Source organism: Spermophilus citellus (genome assembly GCF_964194105.1).
Source record: "Spermophilus citellus genome assembly, chromosome: 6".
NCBI classification, from domain to species: Eukaryota; Metazoa; Chordata; class Mammalia; order Rodentia; family Sciuridae; genus Spermophilus; species Spermophilus citellus.
The window spans coordinates 4,414,646-4,427,212 of record NC_138187.1 but is presented as its reverse complement, the minus strand read 5'-3'; positions in this window follow the sequence as shown (position 1 = coordinate 4,427,212).

Here is a 12,567-nt window from a genome sequence, read left to right as displayed (position 1 = left end):
AGGAGTGGACCCGTCCTCCCCATCCTCTCTTCCCACGTCCCTGCGCTGCTTTCAGGAATGTCTCACTGGGATGGCGCTTTCTGGAATGGGTGTGTGATGGTCAGCCTCTGAGATGGTGCCACGGCCTTCTCTGGCAGCCACACGCCCCTGCTTCTCCCTCTACAGGTGACCGACCGGGCACGCACCTGACCTCGGGTGAGGGGAACGCAGCAGAAATCCCGCAGCCTCACTTCCCAGACTGGGTCATGGGGTTGCTCTCTTCCTCTCAGGGGACCCAGCTGCCATGTTGCCAGGCTGTGGGGTCACGCAGGGTGTTGGGGAGCTGATAGCAGTCAGTGACCAAGAGCCAGGGAGGAGCTGAGGCCCTCCATTGGAGGAAAAAGTGAGAAACTGAACCCGGCCTGCAACCTCACGAGTGAGCCGGGGAGCAGGCCTGCTCTGGGTAAGAGGAAACTGCAGCCACAGCGCACCTGTCCACGGCAGCCCGCAGAGGGCTTGGCCAGAGGCCCCAGCCACGCTGTGCCACGCCCTGACCCTGAGTGAGCGTGCGTCGTTTTGAACTGGTGTTTCGGAGTAAATACGTACACTAGCAAGAGCAAGAGAGAACCAATACACTGGATTTTTGTTTCTAATTTATTTTGCAAACATACTAGGAACTCGATAAATACTTGCCAAATAAGTGACGAGATTGATCGTAAACAGCAGCTCCAGATGCCTGGCAAAGAGCCAGGTGATGGTGGCGTGTTTCAGGCTGGTGCTAAGGAGATGGGAACTTAGTGAGGGATGAGGTGCACGGAGAGCCTGGGGTCTAGCAGGCATGGGGACGTCCATCGAGGATGCGCATAGAAAGGGATGACAGCCGGTGGGTGAGGCACGGGATGCCGAGTCGCAGCGTGGAGGGAGGGTGGTGTCCAGGCAGAGAAGGTAGGACATGGTTCCCAGGCAGGAGCCAAGTGCATGGTGGATGGACAGCGGGCTGCAGCCAGGAGTGCACGTGACTGACTGGGGGGTCAGCAGCTGGTGAGGGAGATGCCACGCTAATGCAGCTTTGGTGGGACATGGTACAAATGGGGGACCAGATTCCATAGGTCACTGGTCGGAGGAGAAGCTGGAGGTTGGTGCCTGGGGGTGGGTCCCCATCAGAGGTTCTCCTAAGGGAGCTCCGGCATGTTCATGCTCCAGCAGCTAAGAGTCCAGAGATGGAGGAAGAAGGAGGTTTGATGGTGGGGAGAGGTCTGAGAAGAGAGGGAGGCAGAAGCAGCCCTGGGAGAGCAACAAGCCTTGGCACCCAGAAGTGTGTTCGGAGAAGTGCTCACACCGTGGCTCCACATCTGTCCTGCGCCGCTCCGTGTTCTCTGCAAACGACTCCAGAAAAAACATGTGGCTGCTTTGATTGCCAAGTCGCTTAATTGCCTACGGAATAACAGCAAGCAGGCCCGTCCCGGAGCCGCGGAGCACGGAGACGAACCAAAGCAGGAAGAGGTAGAGAAATCAAATAGACCGATGGCCTTTTCATCGACAGACGCTCACGTTGGTTCCCCTTCTTTTGTCAGCCCGTTAATGGTGGCTGACATCTGTGAAAGGCTTTTTAGACTAAAAATAGAGAGGGATGGAGGAAAATTCCACCTGCCATCTTAAGGAACGCGGCTTGGGCTTTACTTATTTTTACCCCCTTTTGTCCATTATAAAGGAACGTGTTGGGCAGACGTCAGGATCACGACTCGGGTGACAGTGACTCGCGGATCACCGAAGCCTGATTGGTTTGTTCTTCCTGTTACATCACATCCCTGGTCCCCAGTCCTAGTTGGGGCTCCAGAGACTTCAACTGGCACTTCCTGGGCGCTCCCCTGGGCTCTGTGGGAACACATTTCATGTGGTGGGCGTGATCACTCCGACCTCCAGACACCAACACTTACCTCCTTCCTGGGAGTTGAGAGAGCATCGGCCGTCTCGCGCCTTCAAAGAGAAAGGGGGACCGGAGCACGAAGTCCTCCAATAGCAAAGCTGCGCTGAGCTCCTCCTGTGCCCCCCATCCCTATCCCCTGTCACTCTGCTCTGGGAGTACTCACTGGTGTCCACATCAGGAGCCTGGGATGTCTGCGGCATGGCGTGTTGTGCGTGCGTGTGCACACGGGTGTGTGTAGGGGGTTGAAGTCTCAGATCGCCGTCCTCTTCCCAGATGTCTGGAACCTGAATCTCCAGTGGGGGGTCAGGGATCTGAATTTGGACCAGCCTTTCCGAGGTTCGTGCACACACTGTAGCGTGACAGCTCTGGACGCGCAGATGTTCCTTCTAGAGTCTCAGAGGTGACGAGAGACATTGGGGGTCTTGCTCTTCCTGGGCACATGACTAACTGTGACCTTTTCCATAGGGACATTGAGCACACAGAGGAGGCCTCACGCCTGGGGCCTGTGCCTAGGCACTTACCTTGGATGTGATACAGTGTGGACTTCTACCCACCAGCACCCGGAGTCCCTCGCCTGCGAACGCCCGCTGGTCCCTGGATGCCCCTCTGTCCATGCCCAGGGCAGCCCTAAGTGTCAGGCAATCATCCTCTGTTGTACACTGACCTCCCGTTACCCCTAAGCTGTGGTTGATGGGAGCTGCTGTGGAACTCCATGACCACAGGGCATGTGCCCCCTGGGTCCTGGAACTGGGATCCTAACTGGCTTGGCACACTTAGGCTGGCCTCTGACCCTTCTTTGCTTTCTGCTGCCGGCATCGACCATGCTTTCCTGAGCTCACCTCTCACACGCACCACTCACCCACAACCTCCTGACGAGGTCCCCTCGGCCACTATTGGGGGGCCAGGTGAGTGCCTGTGGGAGGATGGGGGAACACCTTGAACCACCATAAATGAAGGTCTGGGAAAGTCCACCTGGGAAGGCTGCAACGGATGGAGTCCCACGCCCCGGAGGAGACCGCCCTTGACTGAATACCCACGCTGGGTCCTCCCCAGGCTCCCGTTCAGCCTCCAGAATCACGGTTTTCAGCCATTGGCTATTTCTTCCTATCACCTGCTATGCAGTCCTAAAAGGTATTCCCCGTGATTATATTTTATCTGGAAGTTTATGCCTCTTAAGTGAAATTATAAGGGATAAATAAAAGTGGCTTGTGCACCAGCGGGGGCCGGCTACGTGCACTCTGCCTGGGACTTACAGGTTTTCTGCTCAGTATCCACCTCCCACCAGCGCCACCGCAGACGCCTGTTTTCCTTGTAAGTTTGCATATTTCTTCCTAAATGGACTAAATATTTTCACTTACCCATTTGTAATAAAATGGCTGGGACTTAAGATGTAGCCCATGCACCTGGAAGGAACCGAGCGTGGCCCCCCTGCGGCTGATCCCGGGACATCTCCCCTGAGGGGCGAAGCTGTGTCTGATGATAAATTCATTAACTATTTACACCTCGTCGACTGACACCTTATTCTGTTCCTTGACAAGTCTCAATTTTAACCTTCCTGGTTGACTTTAAACAGAACTATGAAAACGGCATTTATATTTTAAAAAATGATTTTTTACAAGGACTTAAAATATTTACATTGTTTTTTTTTTCTGTCTCATTGGCCTTTGGGTCCCCTTTACAGAGGTTCTGGAAGTACGGCATAAAATACCTTAAGGATTTTAAAATGACGTCTCGAGCTTGCTAAGTCTGTAGGCTTGGGAAATCTGCTTCTCTTCTCCGAGCCTCAGTTTGCTCACCCATGACAGGGAATAATGGCTCCAATCTGGCTTCAGGAGAAGAGGCCGTGCTCAGCCCTGGGCTGTGGAGGGTGGGGAGCTGTCCTTGGCTTCTCCAAGGACCTGTGCTGGTGCCTGGAGCACAGGGCCCGCTGCAGAGCACAGAAGGCATGAGCTTCAGCCCTGGAGGTGCAGACAGCCCCGGCCCAGCAGAGACCATGCTGCCATTCTTTAGGGTGACCTGCTGGAGTGCAGTCACGAGGAGGCCACCCCTGACTTCATGGAGCTGACGCGGGGCACGTGGTGTGATGCTGAGGAGCTTCTCATTCCCAGGATGACATTGCACGCCAGGCCTTTGCTGAGCTGCTGGTTTGGCAACAGCGAGCAGGGGCACTGTGCCTCTGGGCCGCGGCTTCCTCCTCTGGAAGAGGAGGCTGGTGGTATAGCCCGATTTGGGGAATGGATACGAGTGCCCTCTAAGGACTCTAGCCGAGTGGTGGACCTGGCCCCTGGGACGCAGGCAAGCTGGTCACAGTTCCTAGTCCTGGAACGTCACAACAGCTGTTCTGCCACTGTGTTGGCGAGGATGCTTCAGAGCATGGCTTCTCACCTGGGGACGTTTGCCCCTGGGGAGCATACGGGGGTCTCTGGGGGACACTTCTGGTTCTCTCAGCTGGACTGAGGAGGAGACTGCGAGCAGTGCTCAGGGAGCCCCTCTCCAACCAAGGGCCGTGGGGCTCGACGTGCCCCCAGAGCCGAGGTGGAGAAGTCAGCCTTGGGCCACGAGCCATCTTACACGGCCATGCGGTGGGTCGGGAAAGGCAGTGTTACTGGCAGGCCGTACCGGCAGCAGGAGGGCCCAGGGGTGACTGGTGCCGCAGCCCACAGCCTCCGAGATGTTCTCCATTCTGACCTCCTCGGCATTGGCTTGTCTGAGGACACAAGGCTGGTCACAGGCGACAGCAGGTCCGAGGAGGTCACATCCACACAAGGACATGTCTGGAGGTAAAGAAAGAGATGTCATTTCCTGCGCCTTTCACTTGGATCCAGACAGTGTTTCCTAAAACACATCAGGGACTGTGTCCTAGGCCGAGGACATGGGTCCTACGATGACGCGTCACCCAGTGACTTACAGGGACAGTTGTTCTCATGCAGGGGGATAGAGTCAAGTGTAGTCAGGATCGCTGTATTAATCATGTCACCAGGGTCATTATCACTGCACTGTCCCCATTTCCCATACGGGGAAGTGGAGGACCCCTGATGTTTACACACTCTCACTTAGTTCTCATCACCACTAAGTGGGAGGCAGGACGATATGAAAGCAGATCATCTTACTTAGGGACTTTATCCGGTATTTCTTGAAGATGCGTGACAGCGTACTGTTTAACCACTGAACAGCCTATCAACTACATAATTCAGTCTCTACTTCTTTTTACTTATTTATTTATTTTATTTATTTTTTTATTTTTTTTTAGTTTTCGGCGGACACAACATCTTTGTTGGTATGTGGTGCTGAGGATCGAACCCGGGCCGCACGCATGCCAGGCGAGCGCGCTACCACTTGAGCCACATCCCCAGCCCCTCAGTCTCTACTTCTTATTGACCAAACATTCAGGGATCTTTTCTTGATTCTGATCAAGCTCAAAATGTTTATTTCCAAACTGCTTTCTACATAAGCAGGCTCCCTTTGATACTGCCGATTCCTGAACATCCCTTCATTCTTACTTCAAGACCAAAGGATTAGGACTCTCTACAATCCTGATCATAAATCAGCAATTCTATGTTTGCCTTCATTGACAGTGAGTCCCAGTGCAGAGAAACCCAAGATGATTGATGACTCACAACTACAGCTGTTTCTCAAAAGAGACTTGGTTTTGAATACTGGCCTAACTATTTGCCAGCTCTGTGAGTTTGGCCAAGTCATTGGATTTCCTCCTCCCTTTGAACTTTAGCATACTCATCTTTTAAAAAAAAAAGAATTAACTGAGATAATATAATAATGGCCAATGCTTGTTATTTTTATCAGTGTTCTTCTGTTCATTGCTGTTTTCTTATCATTATTTGGAGGACATACATACAAGACAAGGGATGAGACCAAAGAGGAGAAACCATCTTGTTTATTATGTCGTAGACACTTTAACACAGTATGAAAGTCTGTGTCCCTTAGGAGACAGGGACCTCACCCCTGCCCACTGGATAGTTAGTTCACTGTCAGAATTAAAAGACTTGGTGCAGATCAAAACCCTGAACGACATGAGTTCACTCAATCAATAACTGGATATTGAGTATCTGCCATGAGCCCAAGGGTGAGGGGGAGGTAGAGAATATAAGGTGCCATCGTTCCCCTGTGGTCCTCGGATGATTTTAACTACCTCATTAGGCGACCCAGACCATGATACAGCTTTCGGGTAAGCCTGGAGCCTGAGAGCCCCAGGACAAGGCCGGTCTGGCAGAGTATCGGGATGTGCAGTGACCCGTATTGAATCAGAGTCGTGGAGAGGGGCACCCTCTCTTCTGGGCCTGCTGTGGAAAGGTGTTCTTGGGAGGAGAAATGAAAAGATGCTTGGATATTTTGACCTTTTTTTAAGTTCGTTTTTAAAAATCTTTATCCTGTCGGATAGACCACCAATCACACCTAGAAAGCCTAGAGAGTTTGGGAGGGATCTACTCCCTCGGTTTCACTGGACATTCACCCTGACCATCTGGGAAGTTCTTAAACATAGCAATGGGGAATGGTCATTGGAACATCACTGCAGGCACAGTGATGACCAGGGCCTGGGCAGTGGGGATGGTGGGTCTTGGCAAGCCTTGGCGTGTGCCCATCAAGGGCTCCCCACCATCTGGTGGTCAAGTAAACACACCCACGAGTCCATTCAGCGCCCTTTGTGAGCTTCCCTAGCCCGGGTCTCGGGCCTCATCTTTGTAAAAATGTCTTTACAAAGACATTTACTGCGTTATAGCTGGGCATCCTAGTGGGTTCCTTCCGACCCAATCATACAGGCAGGAAATGTGATTTGTTCCATTTCATTTCCCAACGCTTCCTCTTCCCCTCCCTCCCTCCCTCCCCACATTTCCCTTCCTCTGCTTTTAGTGGTCTTCCGCTAGAGACCACTTATTTATTTATTATTATTTATTTATTTATTGTTATTTATTATTTTATTATTTCCTCACTGGTGCTTTACGGATATGCACAAAGGTGGAATTCACTGTGGCATGTTCACATACGTTCATGAAGAAGAGCCAGATCATGGCACTTTCTGATAAGTGGCTGGAGCCGGAGAACGTCGCGCTAAATGAAATCAGCCAGACTTGGAAGGTCAAGGGTTAATGTTTCCCTCACACGCGGAAGCCAGAGCAAAATAGGGGGGAACTAGGAGGGAGATGAATGGAGTAGGAGAGGATTGAGAGGGAGGAGGAGGGTGGGCAGAGGAAAGAGCTGAAGAACCGATCGCCCAGCTCCTGCTGGGCACAGGGACGCCACCTTCTGTGTTGGCCGCCTTGCCCACCTGACCACCTCCCAGCCCCCAGAACCCAACCTGATTCTGTTGTTGGGAACAGGTCTGCTGTTCCTTGACGGAGCTGCACAGTTGCTTCAGGGCCTCTCACCAGAGACGTTCTTCTCCAGGACTGTCCTTCGCCCGACTCCTTGGGTGAATCCCACTCACCTTCTCCGTTTAGGGCTGTGTCCTCTGAAATCCCTGCCTGACCTTCCTCTCCCCACCACCCATGTTGGCCATCTGCTCCCACTCAGTATTCGCCAAGTCCTGCCAGACTTTGGGACCCCTTGTCTCCATGTCTGCTCATCCTATTAGGTTATAGGCACAGACTGTGCCTCGTTCATCTATGGGGGGCCTACAGGAGGCATTGGCTTTGAAACAGATGGATGCTGAATGGCTGCAAAAATGAAGGACTGAATGAATGAGCGGGTTGATTTCACAGCTCGTGCCCAGGTGGCACATCCATTTGGAACACCACCTGCTGTAGCGGGGAAGCAAGGTCCACCAGACATGTGTTGAGCTCATTATGTGGCTGGCCCCACGCCCTGGGGAACAAGTCGTTGACACTGTGGGCCTTTCAGTTTAGTGGAGAAGAACACAACCGACTGGCACAGAGTGATCAAGGGAAGTTAAACACAAGTACGAGAGGCAGTGGAAAGAGCACCTCATCTGGGCGGTGGGGGTCAGGAAACAGGCAGCAGAAAGTGATGTCTAAACAGAGCTCTAAGAGATAAGCAGAAGCCACCTAGGAAGCGTCTACAGGTTGTCCCCAGGCTAGAGGCACAGTACGCGCAAAGGATTAGAGACCAAGAAGAAACAGCCTGGATCACGGAGCCAGCTTCGGAAGAGCCAGATAACCCAGGCACTTAGAACCTACTTAGAGGACTTTGGACCTCATCTTGGGGAACTAGGAGGAGCCATAGGAAGATTGTAAATTGAAAAGTGAGGTAATGGAATTTACAAGGCTTCAAAGTCATTCTCACCACCACCCCCTTTTAAAAAATCTTTATCTGCTTTATCAAAGACAATGCTTCTGACATGTGCTTCTACCAAGGATTGCAAAGTATTGTGCATGTCCGGTAGAAGGAGTCAGAGCCTCTTGCTGAGGATTTGCCCTGAACTGTCCAGGGAGCTGTCCAGCGCAGCAGCTCTCCTGACCTGGCTTCATGTGGAGGAGTGACAGGAGAAGACCCCTTTGTGGACTTGGAGAGGCCTTAGGGAAAAAGAATCTTGCGCTTTCAAATGGACAGCCTGTTGGCATGTGACACCGACGGTCTCTCTCATTTTGTTTTAGATCACAGTGGGTATCTCCCTGGCTCCCCTTAAGCTTCCCGGAGCCTCCCAGGGATGCAGGTACCAGTGAGTCATGCCCTGACACTCCTGCGGATGCATCTAATCCTATTTCCACTCCAAGATAAAGAAATCAGACCAGATTCAGACTGACCTTGATTTTCAGATAGTTGAATACATTTTATTTCATTTCCAATGGTAAAAGAATGTATTAAAAAATAAAAGGGCACAGCGATTACCCATTTCAGTGAGACAATAGCCCGAGCTTCTGTGTTGAAGGATTGCATTCATTCCCCCCCCCCCTTCTGGAATAAAAATGAAGTAGTATAGAGAAGCAATTCCTGTTGGTGAATTGTCACAGAACATTATATTTCAACACAACTTCCCATTAACTGCCATTTATTTCTTCTCTCATTATTGATAATTTGCTTTTAAATTGAGAATACCTCTTTACAGCCCATCTCCTCTCCCTGCCTTGCTAGACAATTACATTTAAATTTGGTGGCTTTCCCATTGTAAACATGTTCTGGGGGAAATGATCATGATGTTACTAACCCAGATTTATGGCTTCATTGTGTTATCACTGAAGGATAAGAGACTAGTACAAAATTTTTTTAAAAAAGCCCAGTTGTTTACATACAAATGTATTATTATCAGGGTCCTGAGAAGCCTCTGGTAAAACCCAACCCAAATGGCCAAATCCCTGGAGCCAATGACAGATTTTCTGCAAACTTGTTTTCTCAAAGAAGAATAAAATATTGCCTGATTTGAAAAAAAAATTCCGCTTGTAGTTAGGAGATCTCTTTGTTTTATTTGAATGTTGGAAGGGACCCTGGTAGTTACAGAGGAGAGGCACGTGGCACCATGGGACATGTACAATATGGTCTGTCCTTTGGAAATCTCACAGTCCCACCTGGAAGAAGAGCCAGGCCCAGAGGGCAGAAAAAAAGTCAAGTCAGGGGACAGCCAAAAGTACAGGAGCCCCAGCTCAGTGCTGGAGGCTGGGCTCTGGCCTTGTCCAACCCCAGCTGTCCTTCAGGAGGGAGGGCTGCAAGACAGGGAGCAAGACCTGTCTGGTGGTGACCCAACTTCCCTGCTCACTCTGTGACCTTGAGTAAAGGTTAGAGCCCTTTAGACCACAAACTTTATTGTGCAAAATAACCACTGAGTACGTCTGTCCAAAAGAAAGAGAAAAAATGAGGGAAAGGAAGGAAGGAAGAAAAGAAAGGAGGGAGGGAAGGAAAAGCGTCTCTGGCTCGGGTCCAGGGTGGGGCTCAGGAGAAGAGAAGTATTGCTTTAATGTCTGGAAGCCTCCTTTTTCTGACTGTGAACCAGACCAACCCATCGTACCAACTTCACTAGTTGTGGAGCAAAGAGAAATCACTGTGAAGTACCTTAGGGGACATCTGAGAAGTATGTGCTTATTAAGTGCTAATGGCTGCGAAGGAGTCCCTGGGCTTCTGGCTGAGGGACAACTGCCAGGAAGAGAACCAGTCTCTAGACCCTTCTGGAGCCCCTACAAGAAGAGGTGGCTGGTGGGAGTGCAGGGCGGGGGCCACCGAGCGCTGGCCAACTTTTTGGAGCTGAAAGAGCATTCGATGCGTGCCAGTCCATGAGATTTAAAGATTCACCAGAAAACTTCCCCAGAGCAGAAGTGGACCCGCGCAAGAAGTTGACGCCACTTGGCTTTTCTCCTGGGGAATGTCTTCCCCGATTAGGGGTCGGGATGCAGGAGGGCGCTGGTGCTCCATGAGCAAGCTCACTTTGGGACAAGAACCTGAGCACAGGAAGGCCTTGGGCTCATTGTCTCCCCAGACAGCTTTCACCTCTTGTCCCCTTTAGGTGAAGTGACAGAGGCACTGGGTTGCCTGTCCGCCAGGGCCGCTGGAATCCAGGGCTGCACGCGTGACCGTGGCAGCGGTGCTGAGGGAAGGGGGAGGGGGCGCTCCCTCGCGCACCGGATTATTTTTGGCTCCGCAGCCGGGGCTGCTCGCTGCCTGTCGCGCGCGCACACACGCACACACACACGCACACGCACATACATGCACACATTTTCTCGCGCGCTCTCTCGCTTTCCTTTGTTTATTTTCTAATCTGTATTTTTGTTGGAAGATCTCTCCTTCCTTCTCTCCCGCCCGCCTGCGAGCGCGCCTGCGGACCGACCGGGAGCACACCGTTCCCCCGTCACTCCAGCCCCCTCCCGGTCTCCGGAGCGCGGGGTTTGAAGGTCACCTCCTTTCCAGTCCCCCTGCGAGCCGCTCAGCTGCCGCCTCCTCCTCCTCCGGCTGGAGCCGGTGCCTCTGGCTGCGCCGCCCTGAAGCGGTTCTCGCAGCGGTTGCAGGGAGGACAGAGCCCGGGGTCGCGCAGGGTGGGGAAGCCCAAACTCGAGAGGGGAATCCCTCCCCTTCGCCTCAGCCCCCGGCAGATCCCTGGGAGAGGCGGGCGCTCCGCCAGCCCCGGGAACAGCAGAGGCGGCGGCGGGCGGCAGCGGACCCACGCGTGCGCCTCCGGCGGAGAAGGAAGCAGTGAGCAGCGCACCCGCATCTGGAGGGGACAGACCTGCGCCCCGCCCCGGCGAGAGAACTCCGAGCCTCCAGCCCAGGCAGAGCTAGGAGGAGCGCCAGAGCCCTGGGACTGAGACCTCGCGCTCCAGAGCCCCTCGCAGTGACAGCCAGGGCCGGAGCTGTCCGCACCCTCGCCGCGCCCAGACAGGGGCACGGGGCCCGGCTGACCTGCCCGCGGAAGTTGCGGCCAGTGCGGGAGAAGCCAGCACCCGCCTTAGCAGCCTCCGGCTCATGGTGAGCGTGGCTCGGGGAGCAGAGAGCGCAGGGGACTTTGGGGGTCTGGGGCCGAGGAGAAGGCGATCCCAGCCAGGCTCCTGTGAGTTCTAGGTAAGTCCAGGCGGAATCGCCGTCTCTGCACCCCCTGACCCGGCCCAAGGGGTTCCAGGGAGTGGAGAGTGGGGTCTCCAAGAGCTGGCCTCCTCCCAGTGCGAGTCTGGGCGCACTGGATGCGAACTTTTTTCACTGCCTGTGGAGCAATCTCCAGGCACGTTCCTCCCAGGGGGACAAGACCCTGAGACCCCATGCCTTGCTGCCAGAGCCTGTCCTTCTCCGCCCCAAGCGCCCCTCGGAAGCGCCCAGGCTGCCCCCTCCGGTCCTCCCTACGACTCCCAGGTGCGGGCGCGGCAGGAACCTGCCTGCGCACTTGGGTCCGTCACCCCGCAGGCTAGAAGGGTGCCCTCCTACACCCCAGGGTCTCTGCCTCTTCCGCTTCCCTTCCCAAAATCCGAGCCAGAAGCCATCTCGGTGGCCTGGGAGGACGACCGGAGGCGCGGAGCCCCTGGTGGGCGGTGGGGAAGAGAGGAGGCTCGCTGTGGGGGAGCAGCTATGTTTATGGGCTCTCGGTCAACGCCCGGAGCTGCTGCGTTCCACCCCCGCGGAGGAGGTCGGCTTGGAAACTCGGGATGCGGGAACTCCAGCCGCGTCCCTAGGTCCCCGGGTGCTCTAGAGCACCTTCACTCCAGGAGCACTCCCAGAGGAGAGCCAACCTCAGCGCTGCGCTGGAGCACAGGCCGGGACTCGCCCCTGTCCGCTCAAGTCTTCCCAGGGTCCAGGGATGGAGGCGAGGGCGGGGCTGGCTGAGCGCTGTTCCCATCTCCCGACGGCCCAGGGGGCCACCTGGCTGTGAAGCTCCTAGCGCCTCAGAGGCACCAGCTTCAGTCATGCAGAACCCGGAAGCTGTCCGCCTGGGAGGGGAGGGGAGGACCCTGATCCGCCCTGCCCAGAGTCACCAACTCGGGTTCCTGTTCCCAGGGAATAAGAGGCTCCTGGATCTTAGTGGGCCAGAGGCAGGGTGCTCTTGCCTCCCCTGGGGCTGCTGGGGCTGGGGCTGGGGCTGGGGCTGGGGCTGCTCAGGAGCTTGGAAGTCCTCACCAGGGGCGTCTGGGAAATTGGCTCCCAACTAGGGGTCTTCTCATTTGAAAAGTGGGGGAGGTGTGGAAGAGCTTTGAGCTTTAAGAGAAGCCATCACAACTTGGGGTTTCCTTTATAATAATAGTGGTAATTAATTTTTACTTTTAGATCAAATGGGGAAAGAG